Here is a 14265-nt window from a genome sequence, read left to right as displayed (position 1 = left end):
GCGTTGGTAATAGAATAGCATATTTTTTAACGTAAAATAGTAAAAAAATCTCGTTTGCATTATACTTGAAATTAAAAATATTTTCTCGCTGCGTAAACGCAAAATATATTCACTAAATTGCTTGGGTTGAAATTATATTTAGTGAGCACCACAGCGAGTGAGTAAAGTAGTGCGTTTCAATCACTAAATACTAAACTACTCGACGCGAATTGGTTTAGTGATTCAATTTCAGTTTTTACTTGTAAGGTTTGCCATTGGGTGAGTGATTTAGTGATCAAGTAATACGTGTGTACCAAATATCGATTTGGTATTGTTAGAAGAGACGAGGTCAGCGTAATAATATCTGCCAAATATCAGAAAAATTTACCTTTTTTTTCTCGTCTTTTAAATTATGCCAGCGGTTCAAATCGCTATATTTTTTGGATTTTCGGAAAAATCTACCCAGCTCAATTGCGACGTGCATATTATTTTCTACTTTCCCATCTGTCCCGAACCGGATCGGTTCACGGTGCGAAACTTGTTACGTAACGTATAGTCGGTATCGACCGGCCGAGTCGCGACCCCCTCGCAACCCCCTTTGTGCCGGAAGCCCCCACGAAACGGGGGTGTTCGCCCTCCCCTTCGACCGACCCAGACCTGCGATGAATCATTTGACGTCTTTACGGGGAAATCCTGAATGACCGTCGGAATGATTCACAGAATTACATTTACATTCTCCGCAATCGCGTAAATTACGAGAAAGGGTCTAACGATTCACGTTGCACCGCTTTAGGGTAGCTTGTTCGACATAGTCTTGCGTTTTGAAGTTAAAACAACTGATAAAACAAATCATTACTAACTCGTGACAATGCAATTTTAAGTGCAGTTGCGCGATAGCGAATACTATAAAATTTTAATTATCGCGAGTTAGTCTTTTAAATGCGAGAATTTTTCAACTCTCCATGCTTCTTGAAAGATCCAACTCGCCATCTATATTTTCTAATTTAACCGTTATAACTTTGTTGGACTGTCTGCAGATCGATAGTGTTACGATATTATGTAATATATGCAGTGTTTCTAGAGAGAACAACGCCTGGAACTTTGCCAATATATTTTAATTGTTTTAAAAGTGTATTGTTTATTAAAGTTGTATGTGTAAAATAATTTATGTAGGTCATTCTAGGATTTTGTCGTCAATTGCTATCATAAACGAAATAATCTCGTTAGGCGACGAAAAGTCACGCGTTTCTCTACCCTTTTTAATAAAGTAAAAGCGGAGTATTTAAATATTCAGTGTAACTTACGAGTATTTCGAGATAAGATCATTTTTTTTACTTTTACTCGACATACGAGCAAATAAATGTATTGCGTAACTTATAAAATAATCATTAATTTAGGTAGTACGTATTTACCATTTCAATTGACATTAATTAATTTCAATTTTCTCCGTTAAAATAGATTAATGGAATTTCAATTCATTTCAATTGGAAAAATTGATTTGACATACGAGTAATTTGAATTACGAGGACGAATTAAACTCGTAAGTCAAGGTACCACTGTATACCAAATATATATGATAGATTAGTCAGTGACTGATACCCGAAAGACACGGATTCGAATTAGGGTTCTCAATTATTCGTAGTTTTTAACTATTTGAATATTGAATAAAAAATGGATTCGAACATATTCTTAATTTTGTCTCGGTTTTTACCGATATTAATTTATTTATCCAGTTAGTGCAATTATTTATTTGCCATTTCAGCTTTTTCAAAGAATTAAGATCTGTTGCAATATAATTAAATTACCAACATTTTAAATATGTAATTTTATCGAATTTATTGTTTATAAAATAGCTAATAGTGATTGGAACGAATTTTATTTACACAAAGATCGGATCTGTATCGAAGCTTGTTCTGTGGGGATTGTGTGCGATCGAATTATTTGACTGATTGTAATAAAATCTTTGCCTCTTAAAACAACAAATACAAAACCGTAACCCGTACTTCACAAACATTGTTATGCACACTTGTTTTTGAGATATTCTGCTAGTTTCGGTCATAGTAGACACGCCAAAAAACATTCTATTCAATAAATGTTTTTCGAAGACGTAAAAGCATTTTTGTTGTTGAAAAGAAGCGTGTCTCATTGTCTCGCATTTTGAAACAAAATAAAGGCGCATAAAGGACCGTGGATTTTGGAGCGGCACTAGCCACTCGGGCATATTGAAAGAAAAAAAAACGATTACCTACTTTGTTCAAGTATATAAATTATTACATTTTAAGATTTTTTTTTTCAAATTTCAATTGAGTATAAACGAATATTCGATCAATTATTCGAATATTCATATAGTTGAAATTCAGATAAATAATTCGAATCCTATGTTTTTCAATTTCTATTGATAAATAAAAGTAGAGCGATGTCGCGCACAGTGATATCTATTGTGAATGCAATGGCGTAGCTAGGGCATGTGTCGCCCGGGGCAATACTTAAAATTGCCGCCCCACCATACATAAAATCAGCATTTCTTAAAATAATAAATTTATTTTTGTTAAGCTCTTTCTATTCGTAGATTTATATACATTTTAGTATATTCAGGGTTAAGAACCACACTAGACGATTCCATCGCGAATATGCCGCCCCCAAGCAAGTGCCACCCGGGGCGGCCCGCCCCCTCCGCCCCACTGTGTGAATGAAATAATCGATCTAAAAATTCAGATTGTCTCCGAGTCTCAGTCGACTTGTAATAATGTGAGCGGACATTTTTGAAATGAATCTTTGATTATTATCTTTCTTTATTTGTTTACCTCGTATCTGACTTTTGTTCCCAGCTATATTGTATCATATTTGCCAGCACATAAGCGATATTTAATGGTCCGCCCGTGACATTAATATAATTAACCGTGAAAGCGTCATATTAAACGATTGTTCTTGTGACTTATTTATTGAAATAGTGAAGGGCGATTTGGGAACTGAAAACACAAATTGGGTTTCTGTGTTTCGACATAAATAAAAAAATATGTGTACAATGCTCCTTAGCATCATAAATCTACCAACATTGAGTACTATTACTTTAGGGAGATAAAGAAAATAATGTTAAAAAAAATGAAAATAATGTTCGTTAAGGAATCCGTAATATATAGTCGTAATTTAAATTAGTGTCTAATTATAAAATACATATCATTTGAACTAGACATTCGCAGTCAGACGTCCTTTAAAAAAACATTCCTTTTTTATTTTTCTACCCGATTATGGTTAAAATTGGAATAAAACGAGACTCATCCCAATGTCGTGCGACGTACTTAACTCCCGCAGTATTGTGCGCTTTTGATCTCGAAAGTAAAATTTAATATTTTATAATGGCGGCTCCATAATCGTGCATTGTGCGACAAGCAGTATTTTTATCACTTGTGTAAGCGGTCGGTTCGACGACCCGCGAAAGTTCAAGAAACCCGCGCCGAGATACAAGCGACCTTTGGTCGCTTTACGAGCGCCCCCTTTTCTAGACCTTGGCTGCGAGAAGTCATTTCTGCCCCCAAAAACACTGGCAAACAGCCGAGAAAATTCGCCGGCCCAGACAGGGCCGGCTTTCCGCAACGATCGATAGCACCAAAGATTGCAACCGAAAAAGGCGCCGGATTTCTTTTTCTCGTTTTATTACGACTCTCGAACAGACAGCCATTACGTAATGTAATAATATATTCGATAAATGCTGCGGCGTACGGAGGCGCCCTGGGGAAATCATATGCTTTTGTAGTTTTAGGTTTTAGAGGCGTTTCCAGGAAAAATATTCCGCAAAGCGGTGCAGCTTTCTAGTTGCATGCACGAATGCAGGATTTTAATTTTTGTATTCCCATTGTAGCTAGTTGATGGTTTTGAATAAACATGGGAAAAACAAAGAAATCGTGGAACAGGAAATATGAAATTTCGATTTTTGAGTTAAAAGGGTTTTTAATGAAAACTCGAATAAACCAATTAGTGGTTTTGCTAAGTATTTTTATTACTCCATGGTAGTGATCCTAAATTCTTAAAAGCTTGTTTAAAATGTGCAAAAGCCTCGCTATAATAGTGACATACTATTGGTTACAATACATAACACATATTTCAAAATATTATATTTTGAGATTGACTTACAATACCTTTAGAATACTCATGGTGTACATAGTAAACATTAAAACCAGATTCTTGATTCCAGTCATAAAAGTTCTAGACTCTTTTTGACATGTTTAAACTGCGTAGATCATTTAACGCATATACAAACATTTTTAATGAGCTTATCAGTGACAGTGGATAGCTTTTCATTCCTCTCTTAGTCATAAATGTCACTTTCTCTTATTTTGCATGTACATAACAACATTTACATAAATAGAAACAAGCTTTCGACGAACTTCAGCAGCAGTTTCTCTACAAGATTTCCCAAAAAAATCAACCACCGTCACCGCTTCTTAGAACAACGAAATATGTATACGCAATTAGAAAGACATTTGCTTGATGGGCATTGTCTAAGGTCGTATACTGCAACAGGAATCTTGTGGATCCGGTGATTTATTGTTTCCCGTGACCGTTTTGCAACAAAGAAATATTCTTTTAATGACGGATAATATTTACAGTAAGAACACTTGCGTGTTATTTACATGATTCTTTCGGGTCGTAATGAGGGCTTTTGTGTAGTCCCATTCTTTACGCTATTTTCTTGTTTCCATGTTGATGTATGATCATTTTGGTTTTAAGAATAAGACCCCACAACAGTATACTATTATAAAATTGATGAACAGAGAACAGGATGATCGTTTATGATAATTAACTTCAATTAAGTGATGGTTGGTTGATTGATTGATCTAAATTACTTTGATTGGTTACAGATCGCCGAGCTACGAAGGAATTTTGGGCTCCCGAGCTTATACCCGAATCTTATAAAAATTGACAATAATAGAAGTTGAAACTTACATTTTTCATATAACGAACAAAATAAAGAGTAAAAACCTCTTTGGTTTATTGATAAAACGAAATTTAGTTTCGCCGACAAGGAAATTGTATGGCTTAGCCTCCATACATTTTTGCAGTCTGTCGATTCCCATGCCGAGCGGTTTCTTATCTGGTTATTAATGTAGTTCTTTGATTACCAAAGAAAAGATAAGGCCGTTTAGAGTAGTTAAGAAAATCGTAAACAATTTTTTTCCATTCAGATACTTCCGACCTCTATTAAAAACTTCCAAGAAAGCATGCATATTTTCAAACATCCGGCACGGACCCTCCCTTTTTGTGCAGTGGTTGTAAACGCTTAAAATTATTCGTACAAATTTAATTTTTAACAAAAAAGACATTTATTTGGCATTTTTTTCGAAAAGAAACACTACGTAAGCTGAAAGTGTCATGAAAAATCGTGTTGTATACAATGGGATTCAATTGCGCGTCAAAATGGAATGAAGAAATTGTTTAAACATACGTAGTAGGTAGTTCACAATAAAAAAGTTATTTACACTGGACATTTATTTTAACGCACAAACATCTACCACAAGAAAAACATAATCCAACCTTTACTACCTCAAGGGACCGAAGGATTAAACTTATATAGTTTATATTGCCTTCAGATGTATTGTATTTATGCTCCATAAAGGGCTGCAAAATCACTTTTGTCCTAAATATTACTCCAAAAAACGTTATATAACGTTCTTGTTGTGTTATGTCTTAGTTTTATCACACCTAATACCGTTTTATAGGAAGTTATGTACCTTGAATGTCTAGTTTTTTTTATGTTGCTTATGTACCACGTAGAGTATTTACCTGAATACATTAATGGAATTTTACGTGTTATTCCCTTTGCTGTCTATCTAGATCTATTTCTAGCGAAGGGCGAATGTTCCGCTATTCTTTTTTTCCTTCGAGAGATTTCTATAGAATGATGTTTTAGCATTCGTTTCATGCTTCAATATACATATATCATATTTTATAAGGGGAACAGCAGAGGAATCACACATTAAAAAAAGGGAATGACACAATACATTTATTACTATTTTTTCTGATATTATTATATTATATTTTATTATTATATTATATTATATGGCGCATTGGGGTAACCTGTTAGGCCACGATGGTCTTAATTTAATCTAAAAAAAAAAATAAAAAAATAAGACATTTAAAAATATATGATATACAACAGTAAAAGTATTTTTCCGCATCAAAAATATTTTTCAGAAATTTGTTGCCCACTCTTACGTTAAATACGGGCATATTTTAATTTTCATCAAATGTGATCGTTGTATGTAAGCGAAATTCATATATTTCTGAGAATTCATTTTCACATTGATCTCATAATAAGTAAGCGAAATAATACTTCCAAATATTTTTCACTTAACAGACAGGTCATACAGGCAACTTTTTTTTTATGAGATGTAAGGATTTAGGAAAAAATATATTAATAAATGAGAGTGGATATTTTTTAATAAAATATCATAAATATGAGATGACGAATATTTCCATTTATATCGCTAATACATGTTTCTTTAAAGTATTTTATATTAGTGTATTTATTAATATATTATTACTTATCATATTTTGCGGATCGAATTTATTATGTATTAAGTTTAATTAAGGCGTTTTTATGTGTCGATTTATTAATATTGTAATAATTAATTCACTGGGTTTTAGTAGATCAGTGCTGTACTAAAATAGTATCAAAAATTCATATTCCTCTGCCACTGGATTTCAGGATTTCAGTCAGTTTGTTTGTCGCTCAAGTGCACACACGGGGCTTGTGTTTAGTTTGCATAATGGTTAGCTTTCATGTATGTTGCATGCATTTTATCAATTATTATACGTTTTTAATTATATATGTATCTAGCGTATACAAAATTACTTGTTGCTTTTACTTTATCATGTTTCGTTATTAAATGTAATAAAATAGATCGATCCTTTTCGGCGCTAAACTCTGAGTTTCCCGATTTAATGAATTTCTCGGAGGCCCGGGTCTTGAAAAAATATTTATATCCATTATTCATTACGTTTGCTTTGCTCAAGCATTAAATCAATATTTTGAAGAAACAAATATATACGAAACTCGATCCGAGAACGAAACGCGAATCTGATTTCAAAATTTGATTTGATTTAAAAAGTTCGACGGTTTTATTTTTAAGAGAAAAGCTTCGTCGGGATGTGCTTGTTAGCTGGCGGGCTGAAGGAGAAGGCTATTGAATTTCCGATTATGGGAAAGAACGTAACTCTCTATGGTTTACGTTCGTATGCGAGTTTTACGTGTGAACCATTCGCATATTTTTATACCTTCCGCAATCGACGTAGACACGAACGTAGGGATTTATAGCACACGTGAAGCCCTTTCGCAATTTATCGACATGTTGTATATTACATAATAGTATTTAAATTCTACTAAGCTTATGATTCTTAACGTAAAGTTAAATATAGGCGATACCTCGCAAATTGCGTATTTAGATAAATACAGTAGTATCGAATTTAGGACGAATATAAGGTGGAGTTTTGTCTATTTTTGCACTACAAAATAATTGTGTGTATTATATTTTTGATAGATTTTTAGGATAGTTTTTTTTATCGATACAAAAGGGTCAATGGATTATTATGCCTGTGTATTATGAAAATATTGTAGTATTTCATCTAAAATCTAGTTTCCTTAACAATATAACAATTTAATAGTAGTTAAAAATAATGTTTATTATGTATGGAATACAATATCTATACACAATACGAAGGATGAAAATGAAAGGCAGCGTTTATAATTCAAAATAGAGTAAATTTAGGAATAACCTAGTCCTTAAAACAGAGAAGTCACGGGTTCCGGTCCCCGCAGTAGACTCGAATTTTTATTTATAAAAATGCGCTATTATTAATAACTTACCTCAGCTGCAAAGTGACATCTAGTCATTGTAAACTTTAATAAAACATAATTTAATTAATTATATTGATGAAATTTATTCCCAGACTTTCAATATGGTGTTTAATACTTAATTGTAGGTATTATTTGTGTCCGATTGACTTACATAGTTGTATTTAACAACTATCGGATGTTTCATTAGTGTTAAAATTAGCCATAGTTTATGGACGTTACATTTTGCCATTAATTACCCATACGATGTTAATGAAATATTTTTTACTCGACCGGACATTTTAATAATTACGTCCATCGTGATCTAACAGGTTACACCAATGCATCACGGTGATCGAAAAATAAATAAACCTCGGTTATTATAAATTAACCGGATACCCATTTCAGTTCCGGGTAATTTATTACATTGTATGCATTAGACTTAATATTTTTTTAATAATATTTACCTATTTTTTAATAATATTTAAATATTTTTTGTAATTCCATAGTAAAATTTATTAAAAAAGTATTTTTTTATTGCTGTTATTTTTTTTTCTAAAAAGTAATATTTCAAAAATATCATTGAATTTTTATAAATATCAGTACATGGTATATATTTCATTTTTGTTGAAAAACTGTTAGCAATGGAAAATACGCATTCACTTACCATTGAAGTAGATTTAATATAATATATGGCAAGCAATTAAAAAGCTTTTCTTGAATTCGACTTCGTTTACCACTAGATTCCAGAAATTTAAAATGTTTTGGTAAATCCCACGAATCCATTTATTTTGCTTTGATAGTATTCGTAACCGAAATAATCGTATTTTTCATTTCTTGAATTAAAAATTCGTTGTCCAAAGTTTTTTACTCGTAACTTTTTTAGAATTATTTTCTATTAATTCAATATCAATATAGTTATCTTGTTGATGTAGTCGCTTCATAATACTGATTGCATATGATATAAAAATATATTTATAACTATATAGCTGAAAAGTGATTGAAAATTATTTTTATCAGATAAAACTAATGCGATTTTTATAAAGTTGTATTTAAAAAAAAATATTAGTCATAATAAAGTCCATAGTCAAGATTAAATTTTGTCATGAAACTAAATTAAGATAGTAAAAATGGCAAAGATTTCAAAACCACTATTGTTTTGTCTTATGTCCATGAACGTGGGACAATTTTAATATAATAATTTGCTTATTGTAAAAACAAGTGAGAAGTATATATGCCCATTCCAATATATTGTTGACAACAAAAATGTGTTTCTACTATGAGCTAAAAATTAACAGAAACTTGATGAAGTGCCGACCATTATCAAAGCATCATAAAATTTTAAATGTTTTTTTTTATAATCTTCTATTTATGAACCACTTAATTATACATGAGAATTTGCTCAAGTAAAGAAAAAATATTTTTTGTAACTTGTAAAACGATAATTAAAATTAATTACCTAATCAAATCCTAATAAAATAATTTTTAATCAAATCATAGTTAACAAGCAAAAGCTCGCAGAATTGTACGCATTTATATATTTCGTTAACTGGAAAATGCCTTATACTTATCTTATCATCATAAAACTTTCGGACTGTGAAATAAGGATACATTGTCCCTGCGCAAAACACCGCTCTCACTACCTGGTCTGAATGCAGCTGTGAATTGAGCGGATTTTTTGCACTACATCCGTTGCGACATAACCAATTGCCCATTTTACGATCGCAGAGCTTTTCGCGCACACATCGTTTAGCGCTGTATGGACGTTGTCTTCGGTGTATTTGCACCTCAAAAAACCTATTATTAACTATTAAATTAGGATTGACAGCGCTTTTAAGATTACTATATTGTAAAGTAAACTCCATGTTGTTATATTAATATTTGATTTAATCCTCATTCATAGTATAATATATATGTAGAGCCCTTTACCTTCGCAATAATATATTATTAAAACGAAGATTATATTTTTATGTGCTCCATATTCTATTATACATATCTATACGCTTTACATAATTTCTGCTTAATGGCGCGTAAACGAGGACTTAATGAGATTTTGCGGATCGAGTTTATTATGTATCAAGTTTAATCGCGTACAGTATAATTCAATTACGGGGATTTGATGCATCGATTTAATAAAATTGTATTATATAGTATCTTCGCATGTAACAGAGTGCGCTTCTTATCTCGATGAAAATTATTGCTTTATTGTTTAATGTTACAATGATGCAAAGATTGCGTCATGATTAATGAGCTCGTTAACATTTATCATTATAAAGTGTGCCTTTTCGTTCTTAATAATGTTATTTCTAAGCTATATACATACTACTTTGAAAGCGTTTGTATAGACTGTAAAGTTTACACGCTGAAATTTCGGTTGACATAAATCACTGCAAAGTGAGTCTTTCGTTGCGGGGTTTGATATGATGGCATTTTAAAAACCTTACAAACAAGAAATTTTACTTATTATTCTTAGTTGGAATTTTGCCTTGAATGAAGCCACAAGATTTAATTAAGTTAAATTCACGATGCTCTTTCGTAAAGCTAGTATAATTGGCTTTGTAATGCCAAAATTTTTCTGCAACAATCGTTTCTTCTTTTTAATAAAATGATTTTCTAGCAAACAATTATATTTTCTGTAAGTACGGTTATAAAAATGCGTTGTTATCTTTCTGAATTAACAAAATTCACACCACAAGATTTATTTTTTCTGTAAAGAAAAAAAAAATACATAATAACGAAATATATATTTTTTTGTATATTTATAGAACAATGGAATACATAATTATATACAATAATGGATATAACTCAATGCGCTTACCAACTGTGAATAACTGGATGAAAACAAATCAATAGTATTAGACAGATGGTTAAAAAGTCGGATAGCTTTGCTTGCGTTACTTCAAGCAATACTCAATTTCAATTGAGTATTGCTTGAAGTAACTCAATTTCCGGATTGTGAATATTCCCTATCTGCAACTTAAAACAGTGCTTCTCCTAGTATTCATGACTCGAGGAAATCATATCCAAGCATACCTTATAGGAATTTTGTGGGAAATATAAATGAATAATATTTCTATTCCCTCATGTACAGGTATTCAATAAACATTTTTAGGACATTTTCTATTAAAAGGGAGTTGGTAGCAATATTTAGCCATTATACCAGAAGAGCATACTCGATGGTATTATACAAGGCGCACAATACCCTCGAGCTCATCAAGTGCTCCCCAACATCTTTGAGACTATTACGTATGCTTATGGAATCAGTAGTTCTATTGAAACAAGATTACTTTTATGCGATGTAGCGCACTGTTATCTATTTTAAAATATAATTTAAGTAGTGATTTTTCTCTTGAATATGTCATGAGATGACATTTTTTATATTAATTGGTAATCTATTAGCATATGATCATGCACAATATTTTCATCAAATCAAATTTGCATCAAATTAAAATATTTTACAATCCTCAATTGAATCTATTTTAGGGAATACTATAAAGTTTTCGACGAAAAGTAAGAATTTGGAATTACGAATAACTTTATTAATATTAGAGATGTATTCACACTTATTCACATGACTTGTGTTGTCCATACTAAACATATTGACGTAATTTTTAAAAGTATGATTTAAAAAAATGTGGGAAAACTCAAATCTATCCATTTTTTTAAGGAATTAAAAACTTTATCAAAAGCCTTTTCAAAATCAGTCTTGTTTGCATTATGTCGATATGGCTATATGAAGTCAGCGAGCGTTTGGCAAATAACTATTATGTGGATGGATGTTCCAACGCATTTTACATTTCATTGTCTGTGGAATTGTGGAATTGTGGAATCTTGGTCAAATTGCTCCATTTCCAGTCATTTTCGCTTATTTAATATTTTTTATTGGTGTGTTCTCGTATATATACAGCTAACATATATTCCAAAATTGGCTCACCCTCGGGATGAACGCGTACACCTTCCCCGTCACGTACACATATTTTTCATCATTTTCATTTGTCACATGTCATTTCCGCTTTCCACCCCCAAAGCAACGCTTTTGTCTTTGCACGTCGCGTTTTTTCGTATTCATATCCGTCCATAAATTTTCTATAACATGTCTCACCTCATATCCGCAGACTTTTCATGCTAATTCAGTTCGCCTCGGCATTGATAAATTTATTATATATTCTCTCCAACTTTCAAACCCATCTTCAACCGTTACTTAGCAACTCGGACATTTTGACGGAGTCTGGGAGAGCAAGATAAAATTAAAATACATTTCCAGACTATTTGCATTTCGTTTCGCCGAATTTCCCGAGGCTTTCCTGGTGTGTGATTTATGTTTCTGTGAGCTACGATTCTTTGAAACAAACATCGGTGGACCAATCCCTAGATATGAATTTTTGTGGAGGGATTGTGCTAAATGTATGTGTGTGAAGGTTTTTGGGTAATCCCAAATGACTGGCACTTTTCATCCGTCACGACCGTTGCGGTTTTATCGCTCGCGTGTCATTCCTTGACACAGTGCTCGGTTTTATAATTAAAACGGGTTATTGTGAAAATTGCTTTGAATTTTAAGATTCAGTGCTTATCGTGTTTTTTATTAATTTATAATTTTAATTTTTATAAATCATCATTCAAATTATTTTTTGCTAATGTGAGACATTCTTCTGGACTCGATGCTTAAAAAATAACACTTATTTTTAATTTTTAATGAACTAAACCGGATGATAACATTGAAACAATAACAATGAATTTCTGCTGAAATACATAAGATGTTCATGTAAATACATCGCGGCACATATTATTATATATATGACAGACATTTTGTGTTTGGTCGTACAAGGTGAAATTTGTCTCTTCTTAAACCGTTACCTAATGCTCCAAATAAAAAAAATCAAAACAGTTTTCAACAAATAATGTTGAGTCCATCTCGACAAATTAAAATATATAATTAATAATAGTGCAATAAACTATTGTTTTGCTATCTCTGTCAGACACTTCTCATTGGTCCTGAAATTTAGTATATTTGTATCGCTTCGGTCTTAAATGGCGTTGCATTGAAATGAACCGGACGAAATTTTAATGTTACCTTCAACTTCAACCTAAGTTATTTTTCGTCTTGACTGATTTTTCTTCGATGGCGTTATATCTATTTTTGAAAGAAAAATATCGCAAATTATTTTTTATTCGATCATTTAAACACGAAGCATAGATACGATAAATATATGATATACGATTGGCAGCGGCCGAAGGTCTTCACGGTCTGGAAAAAATAAAATATACTTTGTAGGGTCCAAGTTGTGAGCGCTTTCTTTTGTATGGGTGTTCGCTCTCGTGAACACGCGCACTCAATTACATAGGTCACCTAGGTCCCCGTAAGTTCTCGTCGTTTGCAGCCTTTAAATTTAGACCCGTTAGGGGTCAACGTGGGGCTTAGATTATTCCATCAAACGTAAGACGTACACGTCTATTATACGAGAAAGTCTATTAAGCCCGCTCACGATTTTCGCACGCTGTCTTCGCCCACTAATATCTGTTTGCCGAACCCTACCGCGCAACCTAATGAGAAACAGCGGCAGTAGGTGAGAGACTGTGGTGAAATCCCTGAAAGCCCTGAATATCCCGAAGGATCGAGGGAATCCGTGACGCACGCCGACGGGTAACCCGATGGGAAAATATTGAGCGATTAACGGGAGAGCGACGTCGACCGTCGGTAAACAGTTTAGTCTCGACGTCCGCTCTCGTTTTACCGAGAAGTACTAACCGGACTTAACGGGAAAATGGGGAGGTGGGCGGTGGTGAGGTTTTCCGTTTGAGTTTTTGTTTTTCCGTACTCGGTTCCGGCGGTTTATCTTAAGCTATCTCTGCGGTTGCGACAGTAGGATCCGACGACCACGTTGTGGTATATAAGGATTAAGATATATGGGCAGAAAGGGGTTCGCTTGAAAATTGCACGGTGACTTGATAATGTGTGCAAAGGTTTTTCTGTCGGAACTGGATTGTAGGCAAGAATTGGCTTTAAAAAAATGGATTACGACCTGATATTGTACGTAATAGTTATTCCAAAGTCCCGGGAAGTGAGACTTTTCTTTGCTTATCGGTAAAAGCTTACATATTAATTTATTAAAAAATCATAATCAGGAGACAATTTTTTGTTATATTTATTTATTTCTTTCAACTAAAAAATGTCGATTTCAAATATTTATACAAAACAGCAATTTTAAAATTATATTCTAAAATTAAAAATACATATATTATTCTATGTTTTATAAGCACAATAAGTTTTTAAAAAAAACAAAGTATTTAGGAACGACCAGATTATTTGTAGTAGTGAATATTCCCGCCGGTGAGAATGTACGCTTGCTTTCCGTTGATGCTGGCTTAATTGTAAGCAAGGTTTAGAATTTAGATTATAAGTTCGTTCTCCGGTTAGTTGTAAAATCTTGAATTCATCCCATTTTTTTTACCAAAAA

The 14265-nt window shown here is 32.6% G+C and overlaps 1 protein-coding gene across 9 annotated transcripts in view; it reads left to right on the top strand.

The window, feature by feature from the left end:
* Positions 1–14265, top strand: part of Sap47 (Synapse-associated protein 47kD) — a 53506-nt gene that overhangs the window by 3012 nt on the left and 36229 nt on the right. The gene's annotated exons all lie outside the window — the stretch shown is intronic.

This window comes from Plectrocnemia conspersa, unplaced genomic scaffold (genome assembly GCF_051122295.1).
Source record: "Plectrocnemia conspersa isolate PC_06_02 unplaced genomic scaffold, ASM5112229v1 ptg000009l, whole genome shotgun sequence".
In the NCBI taxonomy this organism is placed as follows: domain Eukaryota; kingdom Metazoa; phylum Arthropoda; class Insecta; order Trichoptera; family Polycentropodidae; genus Plectrocnemia; species Plectrocnemia conspersa.
The sequence above is the reverse complement of the archived record's forward strand: the minus strand, read 5'-3'. Positions and strand labels throughout refer to the sequence as shown.